The sequence below is a fragment of the Crocodylus porosus genome, unplaced genomic scaffold, assembly GCF_001723895.1.
Source record: "Crocodylus porosus isolate Cpor-Errol unplaced genomic scaffold, CroPor_comp1, whole genome shotgun sequence".
NCBI classification, from domain to species: domain Eukaryota; kingdom Metazoa; phylum Chordata; order Crocodylia; family Crocodylidae; genus Crocodylus; species Crocodylus porosus.
This window is the reverse complement of record NW_017728909.1, coordinates 24,566,555-24,582,136: the sequence shown is the minus strand read 5'-3', so window position 1 is coordinate 24,582,136 and position 15,582 is coordinate 24,566,555. Positions and strand designations below refer to the sequence as shown.

The window sequence follows — 15,582 nt, the reverse complement described above, 5'->3', positions numbered from 1 at the left end:
CTATTCCACTGTCTGTTGCATCACCTAAGCTTATCCACTAACCAGGAGCAAAGCCATTCCCAGACTTGAGCCTATGCTGCAAGGCAGCTTGGCCCTTGGCCCACATTTGGCACTTTTACACCACAGCACTTTACAGACTGATGAATTCCTTTCAATTTCCATCTAGCTAAGTATAATCATTTTCCCTCCAGTCTCCTGGCAGACAACCATCCACCACCAGACAGGGGAATTACATCCCTCCCCCTCCTTATCAAAGTACCTGGTTTTTCCATCTTAAATCACCCATTTTTCTGCTTATTTTATAAAGTTTTTAAGCTTAATAGTACCTATAGAGATAAGTAATTGTCCATCTCCATTAATCTAAAATTACTGGCCATGAAATGCACTGAGGCACTGTGCGATTCAACTGCTGCACAAGAATGGTAATGATTTATATATAGTCAACTAATCCTACTTCAGACAGAATCAGACACATCAGAGACAGAAGAAACCTCTGGTGATGGCCCAGTCTCTCTGCTGGGATGGTGACATCACTGAGCCAACCAAGAAGGTAAAAATCCTGACGGCAGAAGGAATCTTATGTCAGACCGCCCTGAAAATAAAAACAACATTTTACCACAAATGCCTAACTTTGATGATTATGATTATTTACCTTTGAAGAAAGCCAGTGTGAAAGCACGGGGCACTCCCCAAGGGGGAACCCGAGAGTGGGGGCGTTTAGAAATTCCCCACCTGATACCCGGGTGAAGCATTTTAGTTCGGTAAGGACCGGAGATCCCCTGCATCCTGATAGGAGCAGTGGCAATGGCTGAACAACAGGAAAAGCAGGAGCCTCCATTTAAGAGCTCCTGCTCCTTCCACACTGGAGGATGCCCAGGAGCCGGCTGTGTAACTGGACATCTGGCGTGGGCAGAAGCGGGGGAGAGAGCAATGGGAGGATGTGAGGACACTGCGCGGAGCTGCCCAATGATGAGAGTGAAGCAGGTGCGGACCAAGCCAATGAAGGAAGAGCCTCCATAGCCTGAGAGTTCAGAGAAGCACCCAGAAACAGTTACCCAAGTCTCTGGAGAAGTGGTGGGGAGTGAAAGCCCCGAGACACCCGCACAGATCCAGGTGGAGAGAGAGAGGATTTATTTTTCCTGATTGAGGCATGACACGATTGGCAGGCAGGTAACCCACCAGGTTGGATGAGTGGGGAGCAGCTGATTCACCAGCGGGAACCACATTATACGATCTGGATCTCTTGGAGGACAGGTACTTTATTGTGGAAGCAGCCTTAGCCCTTAATGAACTGACAATATTTTGATTGTGCAATGAAATTAATTTAACTATTTGATTTCTGCAATGCTTAATGAATTATGCACTTTCTTGATTTCATTAATTATTGATTTGATTATCATGTGAAATTAATTGGACTGATTTTCTTAATGCTCAATGAACTGTGGACTCTTTGTTTTGATTTCATTGATTGTTAATAGCTTAATGAAATTAATTGAAGAGATTGGTTCCCCTAATGATCAACAAATAGTGGACCTGGTTCTGACATCACATCAGTAACCCCCAGCGAACCAGCACCGAGGCTATGACACCTTAGGGGAAGTAAATTGGACAACGACATGTACTCAGATGGTGTGTGGAAGGGGAGATGGAGCCCCACATTGCAGTCTCATGCATGACTGGTGTCCACTTCAGTCAACAACCAGGAATCCTCCTAGCAACATTTAAGATCAAGGTGTGGCACACAAAAAGACAGTCTGCTCCAGGAAGTAGGACACACTGAGGGTCAAGCTGTCCAGTCCTAAGAGCCAGCATTTCAGGAGCCTAAGCTCTCCTTTACTGCAGCACAGGTCATACCTACAATGCCACTCACAGCCAGCCAGAGATATGATGTGGCAATTTCACCTTGGTTTTCTTCTCTTAGCTACACATCTACTACAGCTTTAGGTAGGTATGTTAATAGGGCTTTCATAACTTCCATAAAACACATTTTCTTTTTTCTGATCAATACAGCATACTATTGGGAGTTTTTGCTGACCTCTCCCTTACTATTTTCCTAAGAGTTCTCTCTATCTTATCTTATTTACCTTGTTACAGCCTTTTGTGGCAACAAAGAATTCTTCCTCCAACTTGGTACCCGTACATTTCAAGCATTTTGCACAGTTCTGTCACGATAGCCAAACATACAATTTTCAATTCACCTGTCTCTTCCCTTTCCCTAGCTTGGTGCACGGTAGAGTACACCAAGCTGGGGAAAAGGTTGAGGTTCAGCTCCCTAACTTCAAAAACCATCTTCAATCCATAGTTTTGTAAAGGGATTTGCCAGATGCAAGTCTGTCCACATAGAAACCTTTTGCTCCAAACCATCAAGCATCTCACATGACACAAGCCTCATCTTGACAGAACCCATCCCCCACCCCAGTCCCCCCATTTGCCACTGTCCTAGGAATGTGGGGATGGGCCAGGTAGAATTACTGGAAACTGCCTGTTGTTTTACAAGCAAAGCGAATAGTGGGCCAGAGAGAACCCAGTCAGAACGAGAGTCCAAAACATCTCCCACTTGCTGCTCAGAGACTTGGATGTGGGGGAAGGAAGTAGACAGCAGAGCTAGCTCCTTGCTTCCTAGGCAGAGATCCACAGATTCTGGCCCCTTTCCACTTGCAGAGTCAGGGAGATCTGGAGCCATTACAAATGATCTTACTTGTTGAACTTCTTGATTTCTGGGCTAGCAAAGCAGAGGTTTTATAGTCTATAGATTTACCACAGACGTGAATTTTTTTCAGAGTCAAAATACTGTTTGTCATATTTAAAAAAAACAAGTGTGTGATAAACATATTTTAAGTACTGCCTGGGATGCAGTTGATCAAATTAGTTGATCAAATTAGTAGCTACCTACGTACTAAAGTATATCTTGGGGACACTGGCATATCTCGTACTAACATACAAAATAAAACAGTACAAACCCCTGTGTAGATGCTTGGATAATAAATAGCACAAAGCTCCACATGGGCTCACTCTCAAATAGGTTTATTATGCCACCCCCACCAAAGGCTCAGGGCAACTTGCAATGAAAATAAGACAAAGCACTAAAATTAAATCATAATAAAACAACTTCCCAAACAGTGCCTCAGAACTTAACCCCACCTGTAGAAGGCTGCCCAAATAAAAAAGATCTTACGCTGCTTCTGGAAGATGTCCAGGCCCAGGCTGTGACAGACCTCAAGGGGAAGGAGTTCCAGACCGGAGGCACGACTACCGAGAACAGTCTCCCACGTGTTTTTGCAGAACAAGTTTGGCACAAAGCTGAAAACTGTAGGAGGCTGCTCTCAGCTGACCCTAGGGATCAGCCTGGTTTACACCAGGGTTAGGATTTAAGGAGCAGGCTTAGTTAAGCCAGTGCAAACTGTGCACCAATTAGGCCTTAGAGACACCCAGTTACTGTAACTGAAGAGGATTAGAGAAAAAACTCAAGCACATTTTCAATCCGTTTACTTGCACACTTAGCAGGACTCTAGGTAAAATCCAAGCTCAATTAAAGTCAAAGGGGATTTTGCTGTTTGTTTACAGGACCCAGATTTCACTCTGTTTCTAGTCAGGTTCTTGTCAGGGCTGATCTTTCAGCACAGAATCAGCAAAATGAAAAATTGTTTTTAAAGACTTGCTTAAAAGAAGGCGAGTCTGTAGGACTGTGCAAGTTAGTGCGTGGGGTGGTTATACTTGAACCTCTTTCGAACCCAGCTTTCGAATTCAGTTAGATGCCAAGTAGCCAGTGTCCCCCTGAGTGGAGGAGTTGGAGCACAGTTCTCCTGAACAAGACAACAGGGAAAGAACAGGGCGATCTTGCAGAATCCCATGATCTGTCTCAGAAGCAGCCTCTAGCCAGCAGCAATGGCTTCAGCAATTCAAACTCTACTCCACTTGGCTAATTAAATACTTGGCCATAAAGATCTTCCCAAGAGCAGCATGGGAATTGGGGAAAAATTCTGTTCATAATGAGTTAAAGAGCTTAGGAAACTCCAGCTCTGTCACAGACTTGTGTCTCCTACCCAAGTTTCCTTACTTCTAAAAAGAAGAAGGGGAAGGGACTTCTTCCCCTGCTTTGTGTCTCTCTCTCTTATATGGACCGCAAAGACTTTAGGATGGCAGATGTTTGTGCAGTGTCTAGGCACATCCAGGTTTACTTCTCTGTTGTGTAGCTTTTTTGTTTTTATTTGTAAGTAGAGGTCTCAAGTCGAGCAGTGGTGGAAGCTCCATTCTTGGAGGTTTTCAAAACCTGGCTAGACAAAGCTTTGGCTGGGATGATCTAGTTTGGGCTGGTCCTGCTTTTAGCAGGGGCTTGGACTAGAAGATCTCCTGAGATCCCTTTCGACCCTAACTTCCCATGATTCTAAGTCAGAATTCTGCTTTTTATGCTTAAACATTTAAAGAGTGATCCAGCTAAGCAACAATGCCCAATCAAGAGATGTAACCAGCAGAGATGTGTTGACCAGCTTATTTGTTCCGACAAATACATCAGATACTTGGAGCCCTGCGTGTCACAACAGCTAGAACCCCGTTTTTCTTTCCTTTAGGGGACCTAATAAATAGCAACTAATTGCTCCTCAGAGGAGTAAGCAAGCATGAAAAAAGGATTAATATACATCTTAAATCCAAGAAAGGACAAATGTATAGCTTTATGGAAGAATGTGGCAAGGCATGATGTCTTAAGAAGGGATGAATAGTGTCTACCCTGTAACACTATCAACCACATGCATTGGTCACACGTGACTCAGAGGGAAGTAATTTTATTAAAAATGTTTAAGCCATTTCAGCTCTTTGTAAATTCTCAGTTACGTAAAACACTTAAAAAGAAGAGGTCAATTAAAGAGCCAATACCATTAATCCTAAATTTAGCAATGAGAGGTCCCATTAATATTTTCTTTGTTGAAAATTCTGGGCAACAGGAGCAGACACTAAATACGCAAGACTTACTACATGATCCAGTAGAAGGGAAAGAATTTTTAATGGAGGAAAAAAAACATTTTTAATAGATTTATCCTTCAGTGGCAAGGGAAGTACCATATGAATCTTGAGGAAGGATGGCTTAGTGTTCAGGGCACTTACTTTGAAATTCTAAAAATCCATATTCAATTCCCTGCTCCACTAAAGACTTATTGTATACTCTTAGGCAAGTCTTAGGCACCATTACTATTAAATTATTTCATTGGAATGTCGGCACCTCAGTGCCTTTGAGGATCTGCACTTCAGTCTCTTATCCATCATTTTCCCCATCTGCAAATTAGAGACAACAGCGCTCCCCCACAAAACAACACTATAAGGAAAACCACATTATGAGATTAAATGCTGCAAGATAAGAAGGAATATGGAGGGTATTTTTTACTTGGAAGCTGAACCAAAGCTCATATATTGTTTTGGATCAAAAGAAAAGATCCACTCTTTACCCAATTCAGAGCAAGGATCTGAACTGAGACCTATGACTTCCAATGAGCAAGCTCTCAAGCAGTCATTACCTCAAATTCTGCACCTCTTCCAAGCATCCTAACCATACTCAGGACAAGCTGCCATCACTTCATTACCTTACAGTGGGGCTGTCCCAAATCTGAAGCAGCTGAGGACCAAATGACTTGTGGGCTGCACCAGGGTGAGTCATGACACCCCTCCCCCTGCCTAACCCCATGTCTGCACAGGTATCCCCCGCCCACCACCGCACAATGCATCCACACAGCCCCAGGCTCACCCTGAGCATGCTGGACCACACTATACCACACTTCCCCAACCCCTGGGGTAGGGGCAAGGAGCAGAGGCCAAGGGGCTGGGGGGAGAGTTAAGGATTCCTGCTGCTGTTGCACCTAGAGGGACATGGGAGGGGAGAGTAGCAGCAGAATGGGAGCCTAGGGGTCACAAATGAACCCCTTGCAGGTTCTGTACAGCCCACAGGCTGCCGGTTGAACAGCCCTGCCTTAGAAAGAAGCGAGACTTTCAAACTTCTACCACCATGCTTAAGTTAGTTTCCACTCCAGTGCATGGTCACCCAAAATTTGGATACTTGAGGCACACTTTTTTCTGGATTAAAATTGGCCACATAATTCACTCCTGGAAAGGGGACCAGTGAAAACTGCTGGTGGGGGGATGACACAAATGCAATTTGTGGGTGTCTGGTCCTGGTGGTGGCAGGAAGCTGCAAGATAAGAAGGAATGTGCATGCATGTCACGGACAGAGAGTGGGGGCTGGGAGAAGTGGCAGCAGTAAGGGCACAGGGAAAATCCTCCTTGGGGGAGACTGAAATGGGGCAGCAGCCCCTCCAACAGGGGGGCAGAGAACCGCTCCATTGTACCCCGCAGTAAACAAACTCTGCGCTGCTCTAGAAGCCACCAGGTCACAAGCAGGGCTGTGCAAAATTTCACCAAGTGTTTCGTTTCGAAGCTGTTTCGATGGGTTTCAAGCTCAAAACAGCAAAATTGAAATGAAACAGAAAGCTTTGAAACAAAATGAGGACACTCAAAAGGTTCAAAAGTTGTGAAACGTTTCGCGTTTCAAAGCAGCCCAGTGGCAGGAGGAAGGGGAGAGCCAGGGCTGCACTCCGAGCAGCTCCGCAGCCCCATGGAGCTCAGTCTGCTGGCGGGAGGTGGGCAGAGCCAGAGTTGCGCTCCACCTCCCGCCGCCAGGCTGAGCAATGTGGGGCTGTGGAGCTGCTCAGAGAGCGGCCCGGCAGCAGGAGGCAAGGAGAACCAGGGCTGAGCTCTGACCAGCTCTGCCAGTCCCACAGAGCTCAACCTGCCCTCCCAGTGCTGTCCGACTCCTGCTGGGGATGCAGGCCCCCAGATCTGCGCGCCAGATGACAAGAGGCTGCCACTGCTGCCTGCAGCCAGCAGCAGCATCAGGCTTTCCTGGCACTGGGAGCAGGCTGCGCCCAGCACCAGTCCCAGGCAACAGCAGCAGCCTCCCATCATCCAGTGCAGATCTGGGGGTCTGCAGCCCATGGATCTGCAAGTGAGATGACAAGAGACTACCACTGCTACCTGGGGCCAGTAACAGCATCTCTGGTGCTGGGTGTAGGCTGCACCCAGTGCTGGTCCCAGGTGGCAGCGGCAGCCTCCTGTCATTTGTTGGAGATCTGGGGGCTCACACCCCCAGGAGGAGCCTGGCACAGCCCCACAGCCCTCCCAGGCATACGAGCCCCCGGATCTGCACTGGATGATGGGAGGCTGCCCCTTCCAGCAAGCGTCATGAGTTTTACTTTAACGAGTTTGAGGTGCAGTTTCCCAGAAACCTCTGTACCTATCTCCTTGAAACTTGGAAGGCTTCATGCCCTCAGAAGGGGCTATGATCCCTCCAATATGCATCTGAATCAGACAAGAAATGACAAAGTTTTAGGCATTTTCATGATTCCCCATTACAACCTATGGGCGAAACGCTGAAATGCACTGAAAAAGCAAAACAGTTTTGATGAAACGAAACAGAACAGTGCTTCAAAATTAAACAAAACGACAAAACAAAACACTGTCCCTCCGAAATGGCAAAAGGGATGTTGAAACGAAACAATGGTGTTTCCCACAGCCCTAGTTACAAGCATGGCTGAGGCAAGGAGGGGGGCGCAGATAGTTGTCGGCAAGGGCACCCTGGAGCTCTGTGGGGTGGAGCCAGGTAAGAGGGATCCCAGCCCCCCACCAGCAGCTGGACCTGGGAAGTGGGGAGGAGGGAGCGCGGGCAGAACTTGCACCTCCCTACCCAGTGAGGGAGAACAGCATGCATGCCAAGCAGGATGCAGCTGTGTGCCCAGGTATACAGTGCGGCCAGTGACCCCAGGGTACAGGCAAGGCACAGCAGCCGCAGTCTGCAGGCGTCCAGTCCCGGTGCCACCACATCTGCCCCCAGCCCCTTGCCCCCTGACTGCAGTGCACAGGCAGATTCCCATGAAGGACCTGCACCAAGACCAGACACCTACAAACTCCCTCTAGCGCATCCCGCCTGCACCCCAGCACTGCACTCTACGCTGTCCAGCTCTCCATGCAGGCTATGTTCCCCCAGCTTTACATACAAAAAAGAAAGGAAGAAAAGCACCATGTCGCAGCACATTTCTACCACCCTTATGGCAAAGTAGTGTGCCTTGGCATACCCTTTGTGAATCACTGCCGGTCCTCTACAACGGTTCCCATCAGCTTCTCTCTACAAATGACAACACTGAATTGAACCCAATCATCTTTCCTGACATCCATGGTTGTCCCAAGCAGCTTGGTAATTATAGCTTCTGCCATAACTTATTACTTAGGTTGGGATAAGCAACATGTTGCTTCTTCAGTTTCTAATACACAACAATATCTTTACATAGCATTTAAGCATCGTGGAGAATAGAAGAGCTATTGCCAGGGACTATAATTTGTAACTTCTGATGGAAAAAAAATTAAGTCACCAAAGCCAGCAGGGTCAGGGACATATGACCAGTGAGCTGGATTCAGCCCACCAAGCTCCAGACCCCTGCTGATCACAAGGAGCACCTGAAAGCCCAGTGAGCTTTCAGCCATATGGAGGCGTTGCAAACACCATGTGCCTAGCAGCAGCTGCAGCAGTAGGGGCTGGGACAGACACACTAGCACCACCCTGACCAGCATGGTGCCAAACAGCTTTGCAGCCGAACAGTGCACCAGGCTGGTCATGGATATACTGGTGCTTCTGTCTCAGTTCCTACTGCTGCAGCCAAGTGTGGGGTACAGAATGACCCATGTGGCTGCAACTCCTCCACGCAACCCAAAGCTGTTTTGTGCTAGGCACTGAGCTGGTTAGGGACTCGCTGGCACCTGTTCTAGTCCCTGTTGCTGCAGCTATTGCCACATACATGGTGCAGAATGGACTGCGTGGCCAACACACCTCCTTTGCACATCCAGAGCACTCACCATCTGCTTGCCCAGAGCTTGGCAGGCCACACACAGGAAAGCAGCAGCAACAGCAGGGACTGGAACAGCAGCTCCAGCATGTCCCTGATGAAACAGGGGCAGTCAGGGAACAATCTGTGTGGGGCTGCGCTTATTAGAGTGCAGCAATGGGAACGTCCTGCAGGTCGAAACCTGCAGCTGAGGTTTGGCATGCCTGGGGGAACCCACCTTTACTCAGTGTGGGAGCAAGGGCTGCCTGCCCCCAACTCCCCCTGGGTCTGCAGGGCAAGAGACGGTCTCTCCCTGGAGTTTGCAAGAAGGGGGGTTGCTTTAGTGGGAGATTCCTGCTGACAGACCACAAGTCCTTGTACCTGTGCTTTGAAGGAGCCACCTGGTGTCACACTGCTGTTGAAGATCCAAGCCACACTCAAACTGCACACTCGGGCCCTCCTCATTTCTAAGCTGTTAATTCATGCCCACCCCCTCCCCCTTACCGAAAGGTTGCTAACCCCCCACTCGGATGGTTAAAGTTAAGCAAAGGAGAACTATTTTTCTATTTTAATCTTTGCTATCTCAGGCACAAGACGATATGTTAAAGCTTTAGATATCGTTTAAAAGAAAATGCATTGGTGGAATTAATGTCATTTAATCTATTAATCATTTAGGCAATAAAAAACCCAGCACAATGAGAATGAATTAATTACGGCGGGCCACTATCAGCTGGAGCTCACCCGGTGTCAGCAACTTCCACCACAAGCTGGATCTGCCTTAAAGAGAAAAACTAAAAACTTCCACCCGCCCCTGGGAGCCCCTCCTTCGCGAACACCTGCCCCGCGGGGAAAGGAGGCGAAGGGCACGACCCGCCGTGCTACAACCAAAGCCCCTCCCGCGCGGACTCGTGTCCCCTGCCGGGTGGCCCGTGGGGCCGGGCGGGCTGGCGGGGCATCGCGAGTGGACGCTGCGATTCCGAAGCGGGGGCGGGAAGGGTCCGCGGGAGGCCCCCGCTCCTGGAGGGCGCGCGGGGACCGGCCGGAAAGGCAGCGCCAGACACCCGGGCGCGGCTCCAGCGACCCCCGCCCCTGCCCCTGCGCGGGCGCCGGGACACGAGCGCGGGGCGGCGCGGGCCGAGCAGACACAAAGGTGCCCGCCACGGGCGGGGCAGGGCGGGACCGGATCGGACCGGACCCGCGGGGGTCCACACTTCTGGCGGGACCAGGGACGGAGCAGGCCCGGGGGGCAGGACGGGCTGCGCTGCCTGCTGCTCGGGCAAGGAGCGCGGGACGGGCGAGCTCCCCGCGGCCCCGCGCCGGACTCACTCACCGCATGGGACCGGCTCCGCCGCCGCCGCCCCGGGAAAGTAGTTGCAGGCGCCGGAGCAGCACGAGCCCCGCCCCCGGGAGCCCGTGACATCACTGGGCCACGTGACCGCCGCCGGGGGAGGAGTCACGTGCCGCGCGAAGCCCCTCGGCCGCGTGGGTGCGTGGGGGGCGGCGGGAGCCAGCCCTGGCCCCGCGCGTGTGGGGGAAGGGCACAGCCCCTGCCCGCGCTCGGCGTGGTCCTGGCGCTGCTGTGGTGCCGCCGCCCTTCGCCAGACATACTCGTAATCGTCGTCATTACAAAATGACCGTTTTTCATATATTTCATGGGGGGAGGAACCTGGCAGGTGCACGGGGTGCAGCCCCTGCCCCAGGGGTAGGAAGTCAGCAGGGGCCCAAGGGTCCCAGCAAGCTTTCATAGACGTTAGGGCTGGAAGGGTCCTGGGAGGATCATCGAGTCCAGCCCCCTTCGCAGGGGCAGGAAGTCAGCTGGGGCCCGAGGGTCGCAGCAAGGTAAGCATCCAGAAGAGCGGTAGCAACGGTTTGTGACCGTCAGACCTCGTCTTCCCGTGGGGAGCGTTCCCCCAGGTCCTGGTGCACACCCCTTCTATACTTGTGTGCAGCCACCAAGTCCCCCTGAGCCTTTGCTTCTCCAGGCTGAAGAGTCCTGTCTCACAGCCTGTCCTCATAAGGCTTGTCCTCGTGCCCTCTGATCCTGCGCGTGGCTCTCCTCTGCCCTCGCTCAAGCCTCTCCTCACCCTTCTTCAAGTGCGGCGCCCAGGACTGGATGCAGCGCTCCAGCTGCGGCCTCACCAAGGCCGCGTACAGCAGGGGGACGACCTCCTGGGTCTTGCTTGAGATGGATCAGTAGATGCAAGCCAGGGTTTTGTTTTGCCAGCTGTGGCATTGCATTGGTGGCTCATGTTCATCTTGTGGTCAGTCATGACCTCCAAATCCCCCTTTTCTGGCCCCCTTTCTGCCTGGGCCCTGGGTGGGTGGGTGGTTCGCCCGCCCATGCCTGTGTCCGGCCCTGCCTGGGCCCCCCAGCTGGGCCCTCCTGGAGCAGAGACCAGCGGCTCTGAGCTTCCCCACCTGCCCTGTCCTGTGCCACAGCTGGTTCCTCCTCAGGAAGCCCCTCTCCCTCCTACCTGTTCCCCTGCTAGGACTGCGTCCACGCTGCCAGCAGGGGCCTGCCAGGCACCTGATCTGCAGCCTTCCTCCGTCCTGCTGCTCGTGCCCCACCATAGCAGTAGCAGCCTTAGGAAAGGAGAAACCGGGCGACTGCCCAGGGCCCCACGCTGGCTATCAGCTTATGCCCTGTGAGGAATCTGTTGTAGCTGGGCCAACATAGCTCCAAGGGACCTAGAATATAACTCAGTGTTAAAAAAAACTCTTTCTTCAATTTATTAAAAACTGTTCTTTCTTCAACATATACCTCTAAAGGGCCCCAAATGACTGTCTTGCCCAGAGCCCAACAACACTAAGGCCACCACTGACCATAGCCAGGGACTGGTAACACCAGCCAGCCTCTCACGCCCCAGCACCATCTCCCTCCGCCAGCCTCAGACAGTGGACAGCAGTGGGAGGAAGTGAGCATTTCCTTTCCACACGGCTGTGGTTAGAGCAGCTGCAAACAGTGGTGTGACACAGACCGCACCAGTGTCACAGGGAAGTGCGCTGATCTGAATGAACCCATGATCCCCATCGGGTGCAGTGATGGTTGTTGTAACTGAGAGCATAGTCACAAATGCACCAGGCCCCTTTTCTTTCTTATAAAGCACAAAGCCATGCGTATAAGTACTCCCCAAACCCAGAAAAATAAGAAAACTTTTTTTTTACAGCAATATTAGCTACAGCATTACATACTGTAGTATTATTTATTCCTGTTTCTGCTGTAAATATATACCTTTAAAATAAAGGTACATATTTGTTGGTTGTACCCTCCTCTCCTTTCTGCTACCTGTGTCATGGTGTTTTTTAGCCTTCCTCAAGAGGCACAGGGTGTTGGCTGCAGCCAAGGCTGGGGATTTTGATGGGTGTCCCAATGCTCCCGGTGGGACTTAAAAGACGGAGGTTCCTGGTTAGAGAGTCTTGCGCTCCCTGCCCCCCTGCCCCAGGTCTGAGTGATCATCATATTTGGGGTCAGGAAGGACTATTACCCTGTGGTCAGATTGGTATGGACTGTGGGTTTTTTTCCTCCTCTGTAGTGCAGGGTGTGACCTATGTGGGATCTCTTGAGCATATATTGACAACCATTTACAGAAGCAGGATGTGGGGAGACCTGGTTCCCCTACTTTACCTGTGGCAGGTTAAGGTATTATGTCTCGTGTTGTGTCAGGGTTCACGATAGTTTTACTAAGAGGCTAGATTATAGATTTGTACAGGATGGTTTGGAGAGGGTTGGACTAGATGACCTTTGGAGAGCCCTTCCAGCCCGACTTCTTTAGGATTCTGTGAAATCATTGCCTATATCCACTATGGCTGAGTTAACAATTACTATGTAGTCTTTTAGCAGATTCTTCCAACAATCTGATTACAGTGCAATTTCAGACCAACCAACAGATTTAGAAACACCAGCATAAAACTGGTGTAATGAGGTAGCAAATCAGATCTCTTTTAAGTTTTAAATATTTTGATAATTTATCCTATCATCCTTGGACTGACAAAGGGGTGATGAGTTTTGTTGTGTGAGGGGTGTGGTTGTATGTAATAAATAATATACTTGCACTTGTCAGCAAATTCACCTATCATGATTGAGGGGTGTAGGTTGTAGCTGTTTTAGTCTAAGGACATAGGCAGACAAGGTTCTTTGGGTAAATCCAGTACTTTTTTATTAATTGACTGGCTTTCTTGCATATATATTGGCCTCTGGGTGCTTTACCACTCTATCCAGGAAGAGCACAGACCATCTGCAGATGCTTCCTCAGCCTGATTAAAGGTGTTTGTGCCTGAAAGCTTGCTAAGAAGAATTTTTCCAACTATTTGAGTTGGTCTAGTGAAAGATATCAGATTTACCCAAAGAACCTTGTCTGCCGAACATCATGATTGCATACTTTTCACTGCTGGTGTTCTAATGAATAGATTACTGACTAGACAGTGTGAAGTATTGTTCCTTCTTCAAAACCATAGTTCAGGATAATGCTCTTACAAACTGCGCACACAGTTTGCTTAGATTTCTTAAATTATCTTACTTTGTCTGATGACCCTCTAAGATAGCGTCCTTTTATGCAAGACCGTACTTCCAGTTTCCTTCACATTTTTAGGAACCTTTTGAAAGCTGATGGCTTTGGAAACCTCATTCTGTTCAAAAGTAATCTTTTCTTTTTCTTTAACACCCTAAGGGGCCATTTCCAGTTCTCTTGGCAGCTGGCAAGCAAGAGGTCCATACACTGGAGCTGTTAGCCTCTCTTCCACACCACAGAGGGACAGCAGATTTATCCTGGGCTACCACAGCTCTGCTTTGCCACCTGCAAGGGCTTTGACACTCGAGTATTTTATGAGTTCAAAACAGTTCTTTGTCGCCACAGGACAGAACGTAAGACTGGGGATCTGGAGGCATGGATTCTCTTCTGGACTATGCTACTGAGCTGCTGCAGCACCTTGGGCAGGCCACTTCCAACTGTCTGTTTCACACTTCCTAGCTGTACATGTCTTCCTATAAAGCATATTGAGCTCTATAGGCAGGAAGTGCTATGTAAGAATAATTGTTACAGCCATTAGATAGGTTCCAGTCTCTGAGTCATGACAGAGCAAGAAGGAATCATAAAGCTGCTGTATGCTTCTCAAGACGCACAGTACTGATGATAAGGGCTGTCTTTCTTGACAGCTCACCCCCTTATTCCTGTGCACAGTATGCATGTCAGAGACAAGCAGGATATTTTCCTGCACTGGCTAATCTCAGCTCCTGGAAAAGGCCCTTTGGGAATTAGCACAGCCAAGTACAAGTTAGAGCAGCCCTTATGCTTCTCCAAGCTATACTTGGACCACATAGGCCTTAAGCCCGGTTAGAACAGGGAAAAGAGCAAAGGTGATTTGAACTACCCATCAGTTTCCTTATACTATGTTAACAGGTTTTTTTTACCTAGCTTGTTGTGTTAATTGTTGGCTGCATATAAATGGATCATATCTCCTTCCAGAAACCAGATACAAAATAAAGGAGAATCTTGGACTGCTTCACCTTCCCCTGTTTAAGCTCTTTAATCTTTATTTCAGAGACCAAAATGGTCACACACTGTTCTGCCACACTCCCATTTCTTGTTGGACTGGTTCGGGTTTTATTATACCCAGTCCAAATATAGTTTGTCTTGCTAATCCTGAGTCATTCTTCTCCTTAGCAGCCCTTAAAAAAGTTTGCTTTCAGATTTAGTGACATGTTTTTGTTCCACTGTTATTCGGTGCTTACAAAAATTATTTTCTTTACCCTTTGTAACAGATGTCTCCCACAAGTGCTGGGCTCTGTCTCTAATAAATAAGTTTAGGAGGGTTACAGCATAAGCACGTTATATCTGCTCCCATCACAGCTCTTTTATTTTTTTAATAATTTGTTAGGAGCGAGTAGAGTTACTCAGTGTCCTTCCTGTGCCTCTGTTTCAGGGTATCCAGAGCAGACTACTAATCCCTTACTATTTGACTATCTAGTCTTTGTTAGCACCACCAATGCATGCCATGCTGTGAGACACAAAAAATAGACAATTCCTGCTCTGAGGAGCTTGGTGGAGATGCTATGAAAAAAATCAAAGGACTAGAAACAGCTAGAGAGAGGGCTTCTTTTACAAGCCCTTTCACTGAGATGAAACTTTGGGGCAAAGAGGGAGTTGTATCCAGGTACTTGGAGGGAAAACAAGAATAATTTAAGAGCCAAAGTGAAATCCTGGCACAGTTGAAGTCACCTGTCTAGATCAGGGTGACCAAGATTTGGTATGCAGGCTGGATCTGATCCATAGATACCATCTAGCCCTCAGGGCTTCCCAATGGTCCAGAAATTTGGCAGCTGAAGACCAGTGGCAGTGTTAATTGCTGTGGCATTGGGGCCATGACAATTAGTGCTGCTGCTACTTGTCCCACTACCCAATTGCCAGACCCATGGGGAGCCCTGAGGCCACATGATGCATCTCCACATGCTGAATTGGGTCTGCAGACCAACCCCTTGCACCATATCTGACCCACAGACCAGCCTCATGCTACTCATCCAACCCACAGGGCTGGATGAGTTGGCCACTGCTGATTTTCATAGATTTCATAGATTTCAAAGACATTAGGGCTGGAAGGGACCTCAGAAGATCATTGAGTCCAGCTGCCCACCCAAAAGCGCAGGAAGTCAGCTGGGGTCATAGGATCCCAGCAAGATAAGCATCCAATTTGCTCTTGAAGGTGTTCAATGTAGGTGTTTGAACCACCT

At 49.1% G+C, this 15,582-nt stretch overlaps 1 protein-coding gene across 3 annotated transcripts in view; it reads right to left on the bottom strand.

Annotated features, from left to right (window-relative positions):
• The window catches only part of RAI14 (retinoic acid induced 14), a 125,096-nt gene extending 114,811 nt beyond the window's left edge, over positions 1-10,285 (bottom strand). The window contains exons 1-2 of one of the 3 annotated variants that reach the window (XM_019531932.1): positions 10,189-10,250; positions 8,890-8,973 (exon numbers count right to left, since the gene is read on the bottom strand). The gene's annotated coding sequence lies outside the window, so the exon portion shown is untranslated. Of the gene's footprint in view, positions 1-8,889; positions 8,974-10,188 lie in introns of all 3 variants that reach the window. The other 2 variants (XM_019531934.1, XM_019531933.1) reach the window with 2 other exon arrangements.
• Positions 10,286-15,582: the final 5,297 nt, after the last annotated feature.